The sequence below is a fragment of the Chiloscyllium punctatum genome, chromosome 45 (assembly GCF_047496795.1).
Source record: "Chiloscyllium punctatum isolate Juve2018m chromosome 45, sChiPun1.3, whole genome shotgun sequence".
Taxonomy (NCBI): domain Eukaryota; kingdom Metazoa; phylum Chordata; class Chondrichthyes; order Orectolobiformes; family Hemiscylliidae; genus Chiloscyllium; species Chiloscyllium punctatum.
This window is the reverse complement of record NC_092783.1, coordinates 6,447,200-6,464,418: the sequence shown is the minus strand read 5'-3', so window position 1 is coordinate 6,464,418 and position 17,219 is coordinate 6,447,200. Positions and strand designations below refer to the sequence as shown.

Sequence of the window (17,219 nt, the reverse complement as noted above, 5' to 3'; positions counted from 1 at the left end):
GTGCAGGCGTTAGAAAGTTAGAGCGGGCAAATTCCTCCCTCCTTCCAGGTCATGATCAGGGCGCAGTTCCCCTAACAATGCTGGCTGACTTAAAAAGGTCGATCATAGATTTAAAACAGGCAGGACGAATTAAAGCGAATAAACGGCAAAACCGTTTGGTGGATTTTGTATTTTGATTTAATATTCTGAATGCAAACCCGTTTCTGGACCTGTATATTACCGCATTGTAAACGGAAAATATAAATGGAAACCCTACGGTAAAAACTGAGCATTAAGTTCTCAAGTACAGTAATCATACAGATATGTTATTTCTGAAAAGTTTCGAGGAACCATAAAATATGGTTTATATTCTTTCTAAATATACCGACAATGACTTACGGTTCTGTAAAATTCTCATTCTTTTTTTTACACGGCGATTTTGGCGTGTTCACACTGATTCGTGTACTGAATAAACATTTACAGTTTTTTTTGCACCAAAGGAATAATTCAGCCCTGAGCCATCAAAAGGCTATACTTTTGGCTCGGATGATGAGTTCAGATGTTTGGCTGTCACTTCCTTTGAAATCACTGGAAATGTACACGCATCAGGGAAATTGTCTTTGGTACCACACGCACATCAATCAGTGATGGCTTTACCTGAGGCGCTGGTGCAGTCTAGCTCACCTGTGTAGACTTTTACAAAACGGTGTCTCACATCCACAATTTGAGATCATTTGAGTGTATTTAGAATAAAAAAGCCACAACCTCCTGTACTTTGCAAGTATTTTGATAGCCTCGATTTTCAACGCAATGCTTCAAATGTAAACCATTTATGGAACTAATTTGTTTCAACGTGTATTTTTTCAAAACGTTAAATAGCTCACTTTGTAACAAAGTAAATACTCTCCTAAAAGGTAAAGACTTGGAAACTATTGAGCAGTATTGTTAAAAAGGTGTTTTCAGGTGTCTTGTAATTAGACATTTTAGTTTCTAAGAACTGTATTAATAAGCCACACAGCTTGAGGAGATCTAACAGGTCCTGATGTATATATGATTACAGGTATGCCTCAACTCATTAAAACTGTTCCTTTGAAGTAAGCATTAGCCTGCTTTCATTAACATACATGTAATACATGCACAAAAATAGTCAAATAAGACATGTCAGCCAATAACATATACAGGACAAATGTCATAAATATGTTTTTAACAACTAGAAAATGTTTTCTCCAGGAATATCTCCAGACAGGATGTTATACAATATGTAATACATACAATTGGTTTGATGCAAAATACTCTGGTGCAAATTATGTTGTGCATTCGGAAGACCAGATTGTCTGGATCTGATTTGCTAAAGGGGAAATGCAGCCTCCCATTGCTCCACTTCACACCTGCTGCAGTGAGAATACAGCCAATTTAAAACAATAATTAAACATTATTGAATTGTTATGAAATCTTTTTTTTTGTTCAGATTGTCAATACAATCTTCCTCTTCTAGAAATAAAAGTGAGTTGGACATCAATTGATTTCCAAAGGTCGCTTCTCATCTATCAGACTATAAGTTGCAAAGAAAATGTCACAACTGCTCGCATAAGTTGTGAGCAAATATCACTCTCAATAGATGACAATGCCAATGGTTACATTGAATATAATCACACAGAAGATATTTGGCATGCACCAAATATGTCTGCTGAACCTGTCTAAGAATTTATGCTGCAATTTTCTTTGCAATTTAGCCCTCTTTCATGATTCAAAACTTTATGCATTGCTTAAAATGTTCATCTCATTTTCATTCCTTGTATTATACTTGTATTGTAGTAGATAATTCCATATGGTAAAATATATTGAGATTATGAATCACGATTGATAAATGTTTGGATTAGCTGTAAATTTAATATAAGAATATAGTTTGGCCCAGCATCAGAACCTTCTTTCATTATTGTGAATGCAACTGAAAACAGGCTTGGAAAAATGCACGCTAAACAAAAAGTAACATCATTTCTGTAATGAGCTCAAAGGTGTGCCTTTCTTTAGGTGCAAGCAATCTATTATCAAGTTTAGCACTTCAACATGTGCTTACCATATACTGATGTGTTAATAACCTATAATAAATGTGTACCATATCATTCACAATCTAAGCCTTCACTTACGCTGCCAAGTTTGCACTGGAATAAAGCAGGTACAGAGAATGTTCTCAGAAAAAAAACTTGGCAATGTAAACTTTACAGTCTCTTATTGTATATGAATTCTCTTCTCTTTAGCTGTGAACTCAATCTACCTCATGTATCCTAAGGCAATAAGGGAGATTGGTGTGCTTGTTTGATGTCCCCACATAAGCATCCTTGTACTGCAGCTGTTTAACTTGATTTAAAGGGTTCAAGGTCCGTGTAGTGTAATTTCTTGAGAATAGTGTAAGAGCAGGTTGGTGCATTATGTTGAAGCAGCATCGTGGTCAGCTTTGATACTGAATACTGCCATTGCCAAGGTGTGAAAATTGAAGAGAGAATCATTTCGAGGCTGCTGTGTGCCTCTTTAAGTAGCCCATTGAATGTGTACATCAATTAATAGGTTGCCCACCTACTTATTTGTGAATAGCTGAAAATGACAGAAGATGAAGTTCCTCACAGTGAAAAACAGAAATAAACACAGATGCATCCACACACATTAACCAGCTCCATCAGCCAAGTCTTGTTTTAAAATCCACTCTGACCAATTTTTCACTTAATTCAACCCAAAGTTAAATGCTTTAGTTCTTTGCTGAATCATAAATTGATTCAATACTTGCCGAATGGTTTAACAGAATTAGTGTTTAGTGCACTAGGTGGCAGTCTGTTCCTTATTCCAATTATTTAACATGTAAAGAGTTCCTTTGTAATAATAATTGGCTTATTCTAATTACATTATCTGATTCTCCTGTTTACTTTTGCACAAGATATATCTTTATGTCCAATATATAGATTTTTTGCATTATTTAATGGTTTGCTGTTGAAATATAATAAAGAATGTGTCCTGTGATTCTTTTAAAAGCAGTTATAATATTTTATCATCCATAACGATTCTTAACTCAGTGTTTAAACCTCATGCCGTTCTTTCAGACTTTCATATTTTGATAAAGTAGAATAGACAGTATGTTTAATGTGTAGTCCTTCACAGATAATTTTATATTATCAACATTACTTCCTTCAAATTACTGTTCCTTGATTTTCATTTATACGTCAATATTTTTCTTGTCTTGCATAATTTGGAAATATATTATGTTGTGGTGGCGAGTTTCATATGTTCACAATTACCAAACCTTACATAGATTTATCAACACCTACCATATTAAATGATAGATTCTGAATTAAACATGCATATTTACTCTTTCCAAGTCATTGTATATTTTTAAATTTGATTGCCATTTGTCTGAAACCCACATTTTCCAAAAGTTTACTTGGATATTTTGGTTTTATTAATATTATCTGGAACCTCCATGTGTTCAGTATTGAGAATTGCATTATGTCAATAGATGAATTCATGTACTTATTGTCAGCATGTTTTCCATTTGACGATTGCAGTTGAGTTGAATTGAATTTCTTGTCACTTGTACCAAGGCACAGTGAAGAGCTTTGTCTTGTGAGCAATACAGGCAGATCACATAGTTAAGTAGCATAGATAAGTAAATAATAATAAGTAAACAGCGGCAAAAACAAAAACACAGGTACAAGCAAATGTTAAGAGTTTGTGAGTCCATTCAGTATTCTACCAACAGTAGTGTAGAAACTGTTTCAAAACCAGCTGATGCATGTATTCAGGCTTCTGTTCCTTCTCCCCGATGGCAGAGATTGTAGAAGAAACACTGCCAGAGTGGGATAGATCTTTGAGAAGGCTGGCGGCCTTTCCTTGACAGTGGGCCTGGTAGATGGATTCTGTAGATGGGAGGTTGGCTGGGTCGCATCCACCACTCTCTGTAACTGTCTCCGATCTTGAATGGTACAGTTGCTATACCAGGTAGCGATACATCCAGACAGAATGCTCTCAATGGTGCACCTATAAAAGTTGGCAAGGGTATTCGCCATCATGCCAAATTTCCTCAGCAGCCTGAGGAAGAAGAGACATTGTTAAGCCTTTGTAACCAGTGCATCGACATGAAGAGTCCAAGAAATCGTGTTGTGGATGACCACTCCCAGGAACTTGATACTCTCAACTCGTTCCACCTCTGTGCTGTTAATGTATAGGGGGCATGAGTAACATTCCACTGAAAGTCAATAATGAGTTCCTTGGTTTTGCTGGCATTGAAAGCCTGGTACTCCATCTGGTCCATCACTTTCCTTGGATTCACATAAAGGAAAATTGATCTGACTTCTGATGCAGTGACTGTTGGGATAGGTTTGTCAGGACTTGTTGGAATAGGTGTTACCTCTCTGCCGAAATTCTGCTCAAAGCGAGCATAAAAGGCATTGAGATGATCTGGGAGGGATGTGTCATTGTCTGTTATCTTACACTGTCTCTTTTTGGAACCTGTGATGTCATTCAGTCCTTGCCATGGTCACCAGATGTCTGTCTGGGTCTCTAGTTTGGATTGGTATTGGTCTTTGGCTGTCTTAATGGCTCTGCGAAGGTCATACTTGGATTCCCTATATTTGAGTGGGTCTCCTGATCTGAAGGCCCCGTGTCTGGTTTATAGCAGGTTCTGTATGTTTTTGTATGTTTTTTTTAACTTGAGGGATCATCCTGATCTAAATATTTCTTCTGTGAGTTTAAAACAAATGTAAGCCGTTTACTATTGCATAGATAGGTGGTTAAAAGTGAAACATCTGACTCATTTGTTTTTCTTAGATGATGAGTAGTTACACATGGGGAAATAAAAATAAAGTTATATTATACACTTGTCCCAGATTCTTTCATGACAGCCCTGTGATATCTGAGACTTTAGCTGAAGTGATGATCTTTGAAAGGCAAACTATTTTCAGTAAGCTGCTAAGTGTGTTAAATTCAGAATTCTAAGAGATTGGTTCTCAGGTAAAATTGAAGTTGGATCAGGTGAACTTCATCGATGAACTCTTTGCAAGCAGAATCTTACTGAATTTTAAAAGAAATCAGTAAGCGAGTTTTGAGAAGATTTGTAGATCAGGCTGCGGTTCTGAATGTAAATTTGCTCACTGAGCTGGAAGGTTTGTATTTGGATGTTTCATCACCATGCTAGGTAACATCATCTGTGAGCCTCTGGTGAAGCACTGGTGTTATGACCCACTTTTTATTTGTGTGTTTAGGTTTGTAAACCTGAATACAAAAATAATAAGCAGGTTGTAACATCAGCACTTCTCCAGAGGCTGATGTTGTGACCTCAGTGATGAAATGTCTGAAAACGAACCTTCCAGCTCAGCGAGCAAACTTACATCTAGCAACAAGTAAGTATGTCGATCTATTTATGCGACCTCTAGCATTTCAAGTTCCTTTTCCAAATAACGTGAAAAGTGAGGTCAATCATATATCTTGTGGTGTTCACAAGTTAAGTGTTGGAAGCAGCCCAAATATATGTATTGGAATGCCTTTTCATTTTAAAATTATACTTTCAGGGCTGCCTTTTAGGAAAAGACATCAAATCAATGTCAACCTGAATGTTTCCTTTTGCTTCTGTTGAAGACAAGGAAGTCTTTCAAACTACAAAGAAGTCATGCAATCTTTGACTGTATTTTTGCATCGTTTTATGGTCAGTTTTTACAATGTAAAATTAGTTTATTATTTTGAATATACAGGGGCATGTCAATAAAATTTACAACGCACCAGTTTTTAAGTCTTTCAGGATAAAATTGTACAAATCAATTATTTGGTTTATCTTAGAACCTTTAGAATATATTAAAAGATTACTTTTTAAAAAAATAAGTCATTATACAAGCCTTGGGGGAACATATACAGAAAGAAAAGGATTGTAAGGCAAAACTGTTATATAAGGTTGTTTCTTGAATGGATTTACAACTCATAAGGGTCATATAAGAAATATGCAGTGGATCTTATGAAGTGGATGAAAATATGAAGTATACAATGAGAAACAATTTTGCAGCTCAGTGTATTCATTCTTTTCTTCCCCGTGGTCCAGTTTATGGTAACTCCGGAAAAGCCAGGTTGCAGAGTGAAATTTACTTAATGAGGCCCTACATTTTGTTTTTGTAATTTGTTCAACATAGTAATAAATCACTGAACACATTCACATGAAACTACATTTATATTAAAGAATTACACAAAAGGCAAAGAAATCATATACATGACAAATTTGAAAGATCCCTTACCCAAACAGCAAAATAAAAAGGATTTTTCACAACAATAACATTTACAGACAATCAATCCCAGTAAAGTGTCACTCGCCTTTGCACTTTAAAATTTCGTATTCAAGTGATGAGGTCACAGCATTTCTTTTTGGTGATTTCCTACACACTCACTTACAATATTTTTCCCATGTTACACATGAAGAAATAAACTCAACTACATAATAAACTAAATAAACTTAAACTACATTTAAGCTGCTAAAATAGCTTAAGACTTATTTTCTGTCAGACACGATTTGGAGGTGCTGGTGTTGGACGAATTCAAAAATCACACAACATCAGGTTATAGTCCAACAGGTTTATTTGGAAGCACTGGCTTTCAAAGCACCTGATGAAGAAGCAGCAGTTTGAAAGCTAGTGCTTCCAAATAAACCTATTGGACAATAACCTAGTGTTGAGTGATTTTTAACTGTTTTTTTGTTGGAAGCTGCCGAAAACTGAACTGCCTTTCTGCTGGATTGTACCTTTTCTTTTGAACTCAACTTGTTTGTAGCCTTGGGCATTATCTCCCTTACTCTGAATCTTAAAAATATTAAGTCAACAGTGAGTAGTTATTAACTCACTAGGTAGCTTATTGAAATATTTAGCCTAAATCACATAATTTCTTAGAATGACTGTTTTTAGCTCAAAATTCCAAATATTTTATAGCCTTATCTTAAACAACAAATCAGACCTTTGCAGCATTGAAAACCAAACAAGCCGTTTATCACTACTTTAGAATTCAAGTTCCCAAATAGTAATATTATAAACCTACATCTTACCTTGCTCCAATAACAGCAGTGTGATGTTAATGATCTTGTCTTTCCATGCAATAAGATGTAAGCTGTAAAATATTGGCAAAGATTTGTAGCTGTTAACAGACCTCAATGGAGTGTTACTGGTTCACATATACAGGGTATTCATACAATATATTAAATATGAAATTAAGGCTAGCTCAATACTATGTGCTTCAAGCATTTCAGGATGAACAATCAAAGGCCACACTTGCATTCTTTATGTGAGTTATCACTTTTATGTTGACATTTTCATCATCAGATAGCATACTTCCAATGTAGCTGAAGTCATGACCACATTTAACTCAGCTACAGATTTATGGAATTGTTGTGATTTAAAAGGAGGCCATTCATCCCACTGTGGCGACACTGGCTCTGCAATGAACGTTATGACTTTGTGTCATTTGCTTGCCTTTTCCTTGTGCTGTTGCATATTCTATTTATTCAAGTAACCATTCAATGCCAAGTTGAATACTTACGTTAACACTGCCTCCACCACAATTCCAGGCAGTGTGTTACAGACCCAAGCTACGCTTGTAAAAAAAATTCTCAAATCACAGCTGCAACATTTGCAAATCACCTTAAATCTGTGTCCTCTCAGTCTTAATCCTTCTATGAATGGGAAGTTTTTCTACTTTTTCCAGACCGGTGGGCGGCACGGTGGCACAGTGGTTAGCACTGCTGCCTCACAGCGCCAGAGACCCGGGTTCAATTCCCACCTCAGGCGACTGACTGTGTGCAGTTTGCACATTCTCCCCGTGTCTGCGTGGGTTTCTTCCGGCTGCTCCGGTTTCCTCCCACAGTCCAAAGATGTGCACGTCAGGTGAATTGGCCATACTAAATTGCCCGTAGTGTTAGGTAAAGGGGTAAATGTACGGGAATGGGTGGGTTACGCTTCGGCAGGTTGGTGTGGACTTGGGCCAAAGGGCCTGTTTCCACACTGTAAGTAATCTAATCTAATCATGCGCGATTCATGACCTAGTGCATAGTTGTGTAAGATTTGGTTGTAAAAAACCCCAAAATTCCTATAGAAATAATAGTAAATTGAATGGCTGCTGTTCTTGTTAAATCACAAAGAAATGTAAGGTGAGGGTGGATACAGAATTAAATATAGGAGTAAAATCATTGCTGTTGGAGATGATCTGTCATGAGCTTAATCACATTGATTAACTTTCCATCCAAATGCACTAAACAGTGAGAAATACTTCTACTTCTACTGTAAATATGAAGTAAACACATCACAGAAGGTTATTCTTTTAATTGTATGGTTAATATGAACTATTACCAGTTAATATCTCTGACATTGAATTTTTTTTTAGAAACAGTGATTCATTCTTTCAGATTCTATTTGTTTGATATTTTCGTTAATTTGATTTTTGTCTGCAGTTTTCTTTCTCTCTTTCTCCCTTTCTTACTTTCTCTCTTTCTTTCTCTTTTTTTTATCTCTCAATTCAGTCTCTCTTTCCCTTTAGTTAATTCTGCATCTGATTTGACTTTAAGTCTTTATTTTAACTTGTGTGCCATTCTGTTGGTAATTTCATAGATCAAGGAGACTTTGTTCACTTGCTTACCTTGTTCACTCAGATTATTGGTACACTGCAGAGGGCTGTATACACATCTCTCATTTCCAGCAATTTTTATCAGATAATGTTGCAGGGAATAAATAAGCAAGGGAAATTCTAACTAATGGTGGCTGCTGTTCATTGCCATGCCACAATAATTTCAGCCAATATCTCAATTTGTTCTGAAACTGTTCCATCATAAAATGTATTGAAGAATTTTTATTGATAGTATCTTGAATTGTTTTGAATGGAGAAAAGTAAGGATGAGCATTGGGCACTGGTATATCCCAATTATTTTATACAGCTACGCTGGATAATTTAGCAATGGATCTTTAAGTCAGAAATAGGAACTGAATGAGGAAACTATTCAACATATCAAGACTGCACGATATAACTACACTTGCGAAACAAATTAAATAAAAATATTTGCATGCTTACAGCCATGGCGTACTTCTATTCTGAAAACCAAGTAACATACCGTCAACAGTAATGTCATGAGAAGTTAAGCAAACATAAGACACACCTTCAAATCAAAAAGCTATGTGAAATATCTTCTGAATGCACAAGATAACTGGTCAAACCTGCAGCATATAATTATTGACATGGTCATAAGAAAATAATATTGTTTGATTACCTCACTATTTGTGCCATAAATTCTAATTATTCCCACATTGATATCATGATATAGTTCACGCATGTATTGTTTTGGATCAAACCACAGTATGTATTTAGATTTCTGATCTTTGTAATTGTATATGTATCAACAAGGAAGTAGATAACAATTTTGTTCAGGAAGCAAATTATGACTTCAATGAAGTGTAACTGAATAGTAAAAATATTTAAATAATGGTAAACTCTTTAATATGCCCTTAACTTTCTCTATTCTATTTATTAAGTGAAGTAATGGGATCTACCAATAGTGATGACTCTTCGATAAACATTAAACAACAAATTAATATATTAAGAATCATGTTATATTACATGTGATGTTTAAAATGGATTTTCCATAAACAATTAAACAAATCTGATTTAGGCAGACGGTTTTAGAAAATGCTACAGTCGTTCCTCTGGATCCATGAAATCAGTTTGTGTAAGTTTGCCTACCTGCGCCAAAACAAAAGTAACTAATTAATCAACATCCACAGGCCAAAATCACATATTCATGAGCACTTCCACAGCAAATGAGAAAATAATTTTAAGAGGTAGGCTGCCATACCACCTCAAAGGAGATGCACAACCACGAATGTAAATGTGGGCACATTCTCGCGCACCCTCTCCCTCTAACCCATGTTTAGATACTATCAGCATCTCCCTCCCTCTGTCTTCTCTTGTTTTGTCTCATTGAAGTTAGTTGTACGCACCTCGCTCTCACACCTGCCCTTGTACGCTTTGTGATATTGTGATAGTACCCAAGTGAAATGGTACTCCTATTATGTCTCTACACAAGCAAGAGGCTTAGTAAAAAGGTGGAAGTATTGGATAAGTTGCAAAGTGGTATGTTGGTTAGTGCTGTAGGCAGTGACGTCAGCCTCCATGAGTCTACCATGTTCTATAAATATTCTATTGAAGTCTTCACATAATGTCAGTAACATTTATTATCTTAACCCCAAAAATAATATGCAGAAAGTCATAGTCTTGAGGTCCAGGAACCTAAACCCTATTTTTATCATTAGTTATTAAGATTTGCATTCACAAATACTTCATTCACAGGGGTTTTCAGGAATGGAACCTTTGCAGAAATGGAGGAATGTGCCACTAACAAGCACTTTTATAATGATTATCAATTAATATATTAATAAGTCAAGGCATATGAAAACCTGATTGCAATCAAAATTAGTTACAAATTTCAAAATCAGTGGGATCAATGCATTGGTAAATTAATCTCGCTTTCTGATTCACCATCATGCATAGTGCAGTAGATTCTAAACAATTCACCAGCAAATGCTGGAATAAATTTATCACTAGAGAATCAAAAAATACAAAAATATAATTCATGGGATTCAACATCACTATTGCTGATCCAGCTAGTTTTAGGTTTTAGAATAATGTGTTTAAGTCTGGAGTAGATCCTACATATCTATTATTTTCTTCCAGGAAAGGTGAAAGCAAGAAGTTTATTTAGTATCTTTACAAAGTATGAATGTGATTTGGTGCTTCTGATCCAAATAACCTGCTTACATAAATCTTATCCATTGCCTTTGGTCAGACTAGAAATCAAAAGCAACAACGAATTTAATTTATATCATACCTTTAACACAGATCATGTCCTTTCTCCTTATTTTCATATTCAAAACAAGTTAGTTTGAGACTTTCATGAACTATAATTATAAATTGCTGAATCATCTTTATTACTCTTTTAGCGTTCTCTGCAATGTCATAATTTCAAAAGATGCATAGTATCTTAAGCATTACTTAATATCTTAACTGGACAATATTGGATATCATTTCATACGTTTTCTACTATCATGATTGAGCTATGTCCAAGTCAATAACAACAGGGATGTTGATACATGGGTCTTTACACTATTTTAAATGAACATAGAGGAAAATAAAGATAAAAATAGGTAACATACACATTTTTGACATTTGGGAGTTGAATATAGTGCAGCAGTGATGAAGGGCTTAATAATACTGGAGCCGAATTCACAAAGTCCAAGATTTTTCTGTTTTATTAATTTTTGATTTCTACTTTCTCAAAAGTAAATTATTGTGGAGTGAGAAATGATGATCAAATCATAGATTGGTAACAAATTATAGTCATTCCTGTTGTTTTTTTCAAGGAACTTTCATAAGAAAGTCCATTTTTGTTTGAGAACTGGTACACTGATGTAATCTTAAAAAGAAGTAATTCATGTTAAGATAATTCTGTGTTCGTAGAGGTGCTCTGCAGTGCTTGATACTGGTAGTATTTTCTCTAGGTTAAGCTAAAATTGACCATCTTCCCTTCCCTATGTCAACAAATCATTTCCATTTGGTTCACTGAGTACTTCTTGCTTCAAGAGTGGTATGTGCTCTTTGCTGGAATGAAAGAGATTGCAATAAACTAGAGCTGGTGACCGATTCTTGCTATTCATTATCTTGCATGGAATTGAAGGAACGGAATAAATCAAAGTAAGTTATTGACTACTTTTAGTGAATGTGATAGGTTCTAGAACACTGCTTTAATTAAATTTCAGTTGTTTCAGAGTAAATTTGTGATTCAGAGACCATTAGTTCTTCTACATGTATATAATGTTGAAAATAAGGACAATCAGATTAGTTCCTTTGGAAGGGTTATTCCAATATATTCTGGGGTCTCATTATTCAATAGCATATGATTGAAGTCATAGTGGGGCTTTGTTAATCGCTTGGGATAATTCATTAGATTTGTACACTGAATCACTTCCAGTTGTAACTAAAACCTTGCAAATGCTAGGTAAAATGCTTCATCCAAACATAGTAATTTTGTAATATGTCAAATGACAATTAACAGGATTGGGACTCCGGTTATTATAACATTGAAAAGATAAATCTTAGGAATCAAAGACTTCAAAAATTTTTATTTGGTTGCTTTCTATAAGTGCATATTTTCTTTTTTCTTTATTTAGTTCCTTGAAACAATTTTCCTATAAGTACAGAGTATGAAAATCCCCTTTTAAATGTAAATGCAGATTATATTTTGATAAAATTAGGGAACATTAAATGGATAGGATATTTGGTCTTTAACAGATATTCAATTAGTTAAATTATATTTGGTGAAGCTGTATTTATTATCTTTCATTACTTTATGAAGACATCATAACAATTTGACAGCTGTGTTCCTTTGCTAATATGTTGTGGCATTTTGGTCCTGCTTCCATCATTTCCATAGTGTCTGATTTCAAGGCTCATTTTTTTAAGCAAAGTCCAAGTATATAAAGGAGGATTAAAGGGGGGCAGTCTTTTAGCATTGCAAATATACATTCTGACAGATGATGCCTTTTTATTTAAATCATGTCAAATGGACATCACTGATGTGAAAATAATATAAAGATTTACTACACCCTGGAGTAGAGTTTCCACTTTAGGTAGAATGTACTTGAAACTGCACTTGTTAGCTTCCTATTCAAAAATTTCTGCTAAAATTATTTTGCAATGTAACAAATATAAAATCTTTCATAATCAATGGAATTAGGCCATCTAACAGAATGTATTTGTTTCCTTTTGTTCTGTATGACTGTGACAGAGGTAAACTTTACACCTCCCTCCTTCTTGGCTTGACTGAATCTTTTAACACTTTTAATCCTTTATTCCTGATGAAGGGCTTTTGCCCGAAACGTCGATTTCGAAGCTACTTGGATGCTGCCTGAACTGCTGTGCTCTTCCAGCACCACTAATCCAGAATCTGGTTTCCAGCATCTGCAGTCATTGTTTTTACCTTGAATCTTTTAACACATTGACTAAACCATCCTTCTCCCATATCTCTTCACTGTTTTCCTGTTAGGTCAGACTGTGCTCGTCTGACTCTATTCTTATCAATATAATCTCATCAGAAAATAATTTGCAATGATTTATTTTCCTGCTCCCATGCTGAACATTTCTGACGTGATGAAATGATCGACCTTTAGCCTGACTCCTATATTACATATAAGTGCTGCCCCCTAGCAACATCATCCAAAGGTACATCTTTAGTTTTCACGTATCATGAAGTCAGACTCATACAGCATAGGAACAGACCCTTCGTTCCAACCAGTCCAGGCAATCATAATCCAAAACTAAACAAGCCCCACCTGCCTGCTTCTGGCCTATGTCCCTCCAAACCTTTCCTCATGACTTGTAAACATTATGATTGTACCACATCCACCATATCCTCAGGAAGTGCATTCCATGCATGAACCACACTTTATGTAAAACAATTGCTCCTCATATCTTTTTTAAATCCTCTCCTCTCACCTTTAAAATTTACCCCTTAGTCTTGAAATTCCCCTATACTACGGAAAAGATAACTGCCAGTAACTCTATTTATATCCCTCATTATTTTATAAACTTCTATAAGGTCACCTCTCAACCTCCCAAGCTCTAGTGAAGAAAGTTTGCAGCCTATCCAGCCTTTCTTTATAACTCAAAACATTCCATACCCAGCAACATCCTGGCAAATCTCTTCTGAACCCTCTCCAGCTGAATAATATCCTTCCTATAACTGGATGAACAGAACTGATTATTCTGATGTTACAAAGCTGTACCTCTCCACCACCTTCTTTGCCTCCTATTATCATATTCCAACCTACTAGCCAATATTGAATGAGTAGAACCTTTCTCAAATTACATATTGGGAACCCATTGTTTTATAGTGCTTCACTCCATTCCTCTCCCTGGCAGGGAGCTGAGATTAAACAAGCCTGCCTACAATGCTGGTGTCACATTTGATCATGTGATGAGCTTCTATTTGTGCCTTAATTAGGACCAGTTGTTTCCAACTCCGTAATATCACAGAACTTTGCAAATGTTCCAGTTTATCTGCTGCTGAAACCTTCTTTCATGCTTTTGTTAACTTTAGGCTGGATTATTCCAACATATTCCTGGCTGGTGTCCCACGTTGTATCCTCCATAAACTTGAGGTCATCCAAATCTTTATTGCCTGTGCGTAACCCACAGCAAATTCCATTTATCTCTCATCCCTGTATTCACTGACCTGTGTTGCCTCAAAGTACAACAACATTTTGATTCTAGAATTCTTAACCTGTTTTTTTCAAATACCTCCATTGTCTTGTTTCTCCCTATCTCTACAATCTCCTTTACTTTCACAAAATGCTCCAAGGTATGTCTGCTCATCCAATTCCACAGGCTTCACTATTTCCAATTGCTCCAGCATTTATTGTCCAGCTTTCCAGGTATTATCTAGGCCCCAAGCTCTAAGATAACCTGTTTAGCACACATTGCATCATTAAGACATTCCTTAGAATCTGGCTGTTTGACCAAAACTTTAATCATCTGGCTTAATTGTTCAGTGTCATACTTTGTTTTACAATGCACTAACAAAACATCTTTCAAAGATGCCACATAAATAGGAAAGATGTTGTTAAACTTGAAAGGGTTCAGAAAAGATTTGCAAGCGTGTTGCCAGGGTTAGAGGTTTGAGTTATTGGGAGAGACTGAATAGGCTGTGACTATTTTTCCTGGAGCGTTGGAGGCTGAGGGCTGACCTTATAGCGGTTTACAAAATCATGAGGGGCATGGATAGGGTGAATAGCCAAAGTCGTTTTTCCCAGAGTAGGAGAGTCCAAAGCTAGAGGGCATAGATTTAAAGTGAGAGAGAAAAAATTTAAAAGGGATCTGGCAGGCAAATTTTTTAACACAGAGGATGGTGTGTGGGAAGAATGAGTTACCAGAGGAAGTGGTGGATGGGAGAAAGTGATGTATGGGACTGGATTAATTTAGGATACCTGGTCAGAGTTGGACCAAAGAGTCTGTTTCCATACTGTACAACTCTACGACTCTGTGACTGTATACATGTAAGATGTTGTTGTTCCTATTAAAATTATTTCTTGATATATTTAAGAGGAGTAGGCTGGAGTAGCTTCATCAATAAATTTGAGGTAGTCTGTCGCCTGCAAATAATCTGATTTAAAATCTCTGAAAATTATTTGTAAAAATATTATACTGAATTATTTCATCAATACTGATGACGCTATCTGAGCTTTCAAATAAATTAGATATTTTTCTCATGGAAATACTTTAAAACATACTTTCTCGTCCTTATGCAGCTGAGAAAATGAGCAGTTTCAATGCATATTGCAATGGTATTCACCAAGGAGAGGGACATGTTGGATGTTGAGGTTAGGGATAGAACTTTAATTAATCTCAGTCAAGTCGGCATAAGGAGGGAGGAAGTGTTGTATATTCTAAAGGCATTAAGGTGGACAAGTCCCCAGATCTGGATGGGATCTATCCCAGGAGGGAAGCGAGAGAAGAAATAGCTGGGGCTTTAACAGATATCTTTGCAGCATCAGTGAAAACAGGGGAGGTCCCAGAGGACTGGAGAATTGCTAATGTTGTCCCCTTGTTTAAGAAGAGTAACAGGGATAATCCAGATAATTACAGACCTGTGAACCTGACATCAGCGGTAGGGAAGCTACTGGAGAAGATACTAAGGGATAAGATATATACCCATTTGAAAGAAAATTGGCTTATCAGTGATAGGCCGCATTTTGTGCAGGGAAGGTCATGTTGTACAAACCTAACAGAATTCTTTGAAGAGGTAACAAAGTTGATTGATGAGGGAAGGGATGTAGGTGTCATATATATGGACTTTAGTAAGGTTTTTGATAAGGTTCCCCATGGAGGCTGATGAAGAGGTGAAGTTGCATGGGGTCCATGATATTCTAGCTAGATGGATAGAGAAATGCTCAGGCAATAGGAAACAGAGAGTAGTAGTGGAAGGGAACTTTTCAAAATGAATGCCTATGACCAGTGGTGTCCCACAGGGGTCCATGCTGGGATCACTGTTGTTTGTGATATACATAAATTATATGGGGAAGGTATAGGTTACCTCACTAGCAAGTTTGCAGATGACACTAAGATTAGTGGAGTAGCAGGTAGTCAAGGGGACTGTCAGAGAATACAGCAGAATATAGATAGATTGGAGAGTTGGGAGGAGAAATGGTAGATAGAGTTCAATCCGGACAAATGCAAGGTGCTGCATATTGGAAGATGCATTTCGAGAGCGAATTATACAGTAAATGGAAAGGTTCTGGGGAAAATTGATGTACAGAGAGATCTAGGTGTTCAGGTCCGTTGTTCACTGAAGGTGTCAATGCAGGTCAGTAGAGTGGTTAAGAAAGCATATAGCATACTTTCCTTTATTGGACATGGTATTGACTACAAGAGTTCACAGGTCATGTTACAGTTGTATAAGACTTTGATTTAGCGACATTTGGGATACTGCATACATTTCTGGTCACCACATTACCAAAAGGGTGTGGATGCTTTGGGGAGGGTGCAGAGGGTGCTGCCTGCTATGGAGGGTGCTAGATATGAGGAGAGATTGAGTAGATTAGGATTATTTTCATTGGAAAGAAGAAGGTTGAGGTGGGACCTGATTGAGGTCTGCAAAATCATGAGAGGTGTAAACAAGGTGAACAGCAAGAAACATTTTCCCAGAGTTGAGGATCAATTACTAGGGGTCACGAGTTCAAAGTGAGAGGGGAAAAGTTTAGGGGAGATATACGTGGGAAGTTCTTCATGCAGAGAGTGGTGAGTGCCTGGAATGCGTTGTCAGTGGAGGTGATCGGGTGGAACATCATTTAAAATGTACCTAGACAGATAGATGAATGGGCAGGGAGCAAAGGGATACAGATCCTTGGAAAATAGGCAGCAGATTTAGACAGAGGATATGGATCAACACAGGCTTGGAGGGCCGAAGGGCCTGTTCCTGTGCTGTAAGGTTCATTGCTCTTTGTTCAAGATCCATTTGTTAAAGAAGTAGTGCCCACAGAAACTTAGATTTATAGTTGACTCTTTGGTCACAGTTTAAAGTTGATCTGCAACAATAACTGTGAAAATCAAACACTTTCCTTAACAAGTTTTGAGAAGATTTGTAGCTCAGATTGAGGTTTTAGATGTAGGTTTGCTCACTGAGCTAGAAG

The 17,219-nt window shown here is 36.4% G+C and overlaps 1 protein-coding gene and 1 long non-coding RNA gene across 3 annotated transcripts in view; one reads left to right on the top strand and one right to left on the bottom strand.

The window, feature by feature from the left end:
- lgr6 (leucine-rich repeat containing G protein-coupled receptor 6) overlaps window positions 1–17,219 on the top strand; it is a 255,696-nt gene that overhangs the window by 1,958 nt on the left and 236,519 nt on the right. The gene's annotated exons all lie outside the window — the stretch shown is intronic.
- Window positions 1,064–17,219, bottom strand: part of LOC140467135 (uncharacterized) — a 54,707-nt gene continuing 38,551 nt past the window's right edge. The window contains exons 2-3 of the long non-coding RNA XR_011955351.1: window positions 7,043–7,104; window positions 1,064–4,056 (exon numbers count right to left, since the gene is read on the bottom strand). This is a non-coding gene — a long non-coding RNA (uncharacterized lncRNA). The remainder of the gene's footprint in view (window positions 4,057–7,042; window positions 7,105–17,219) is intronic.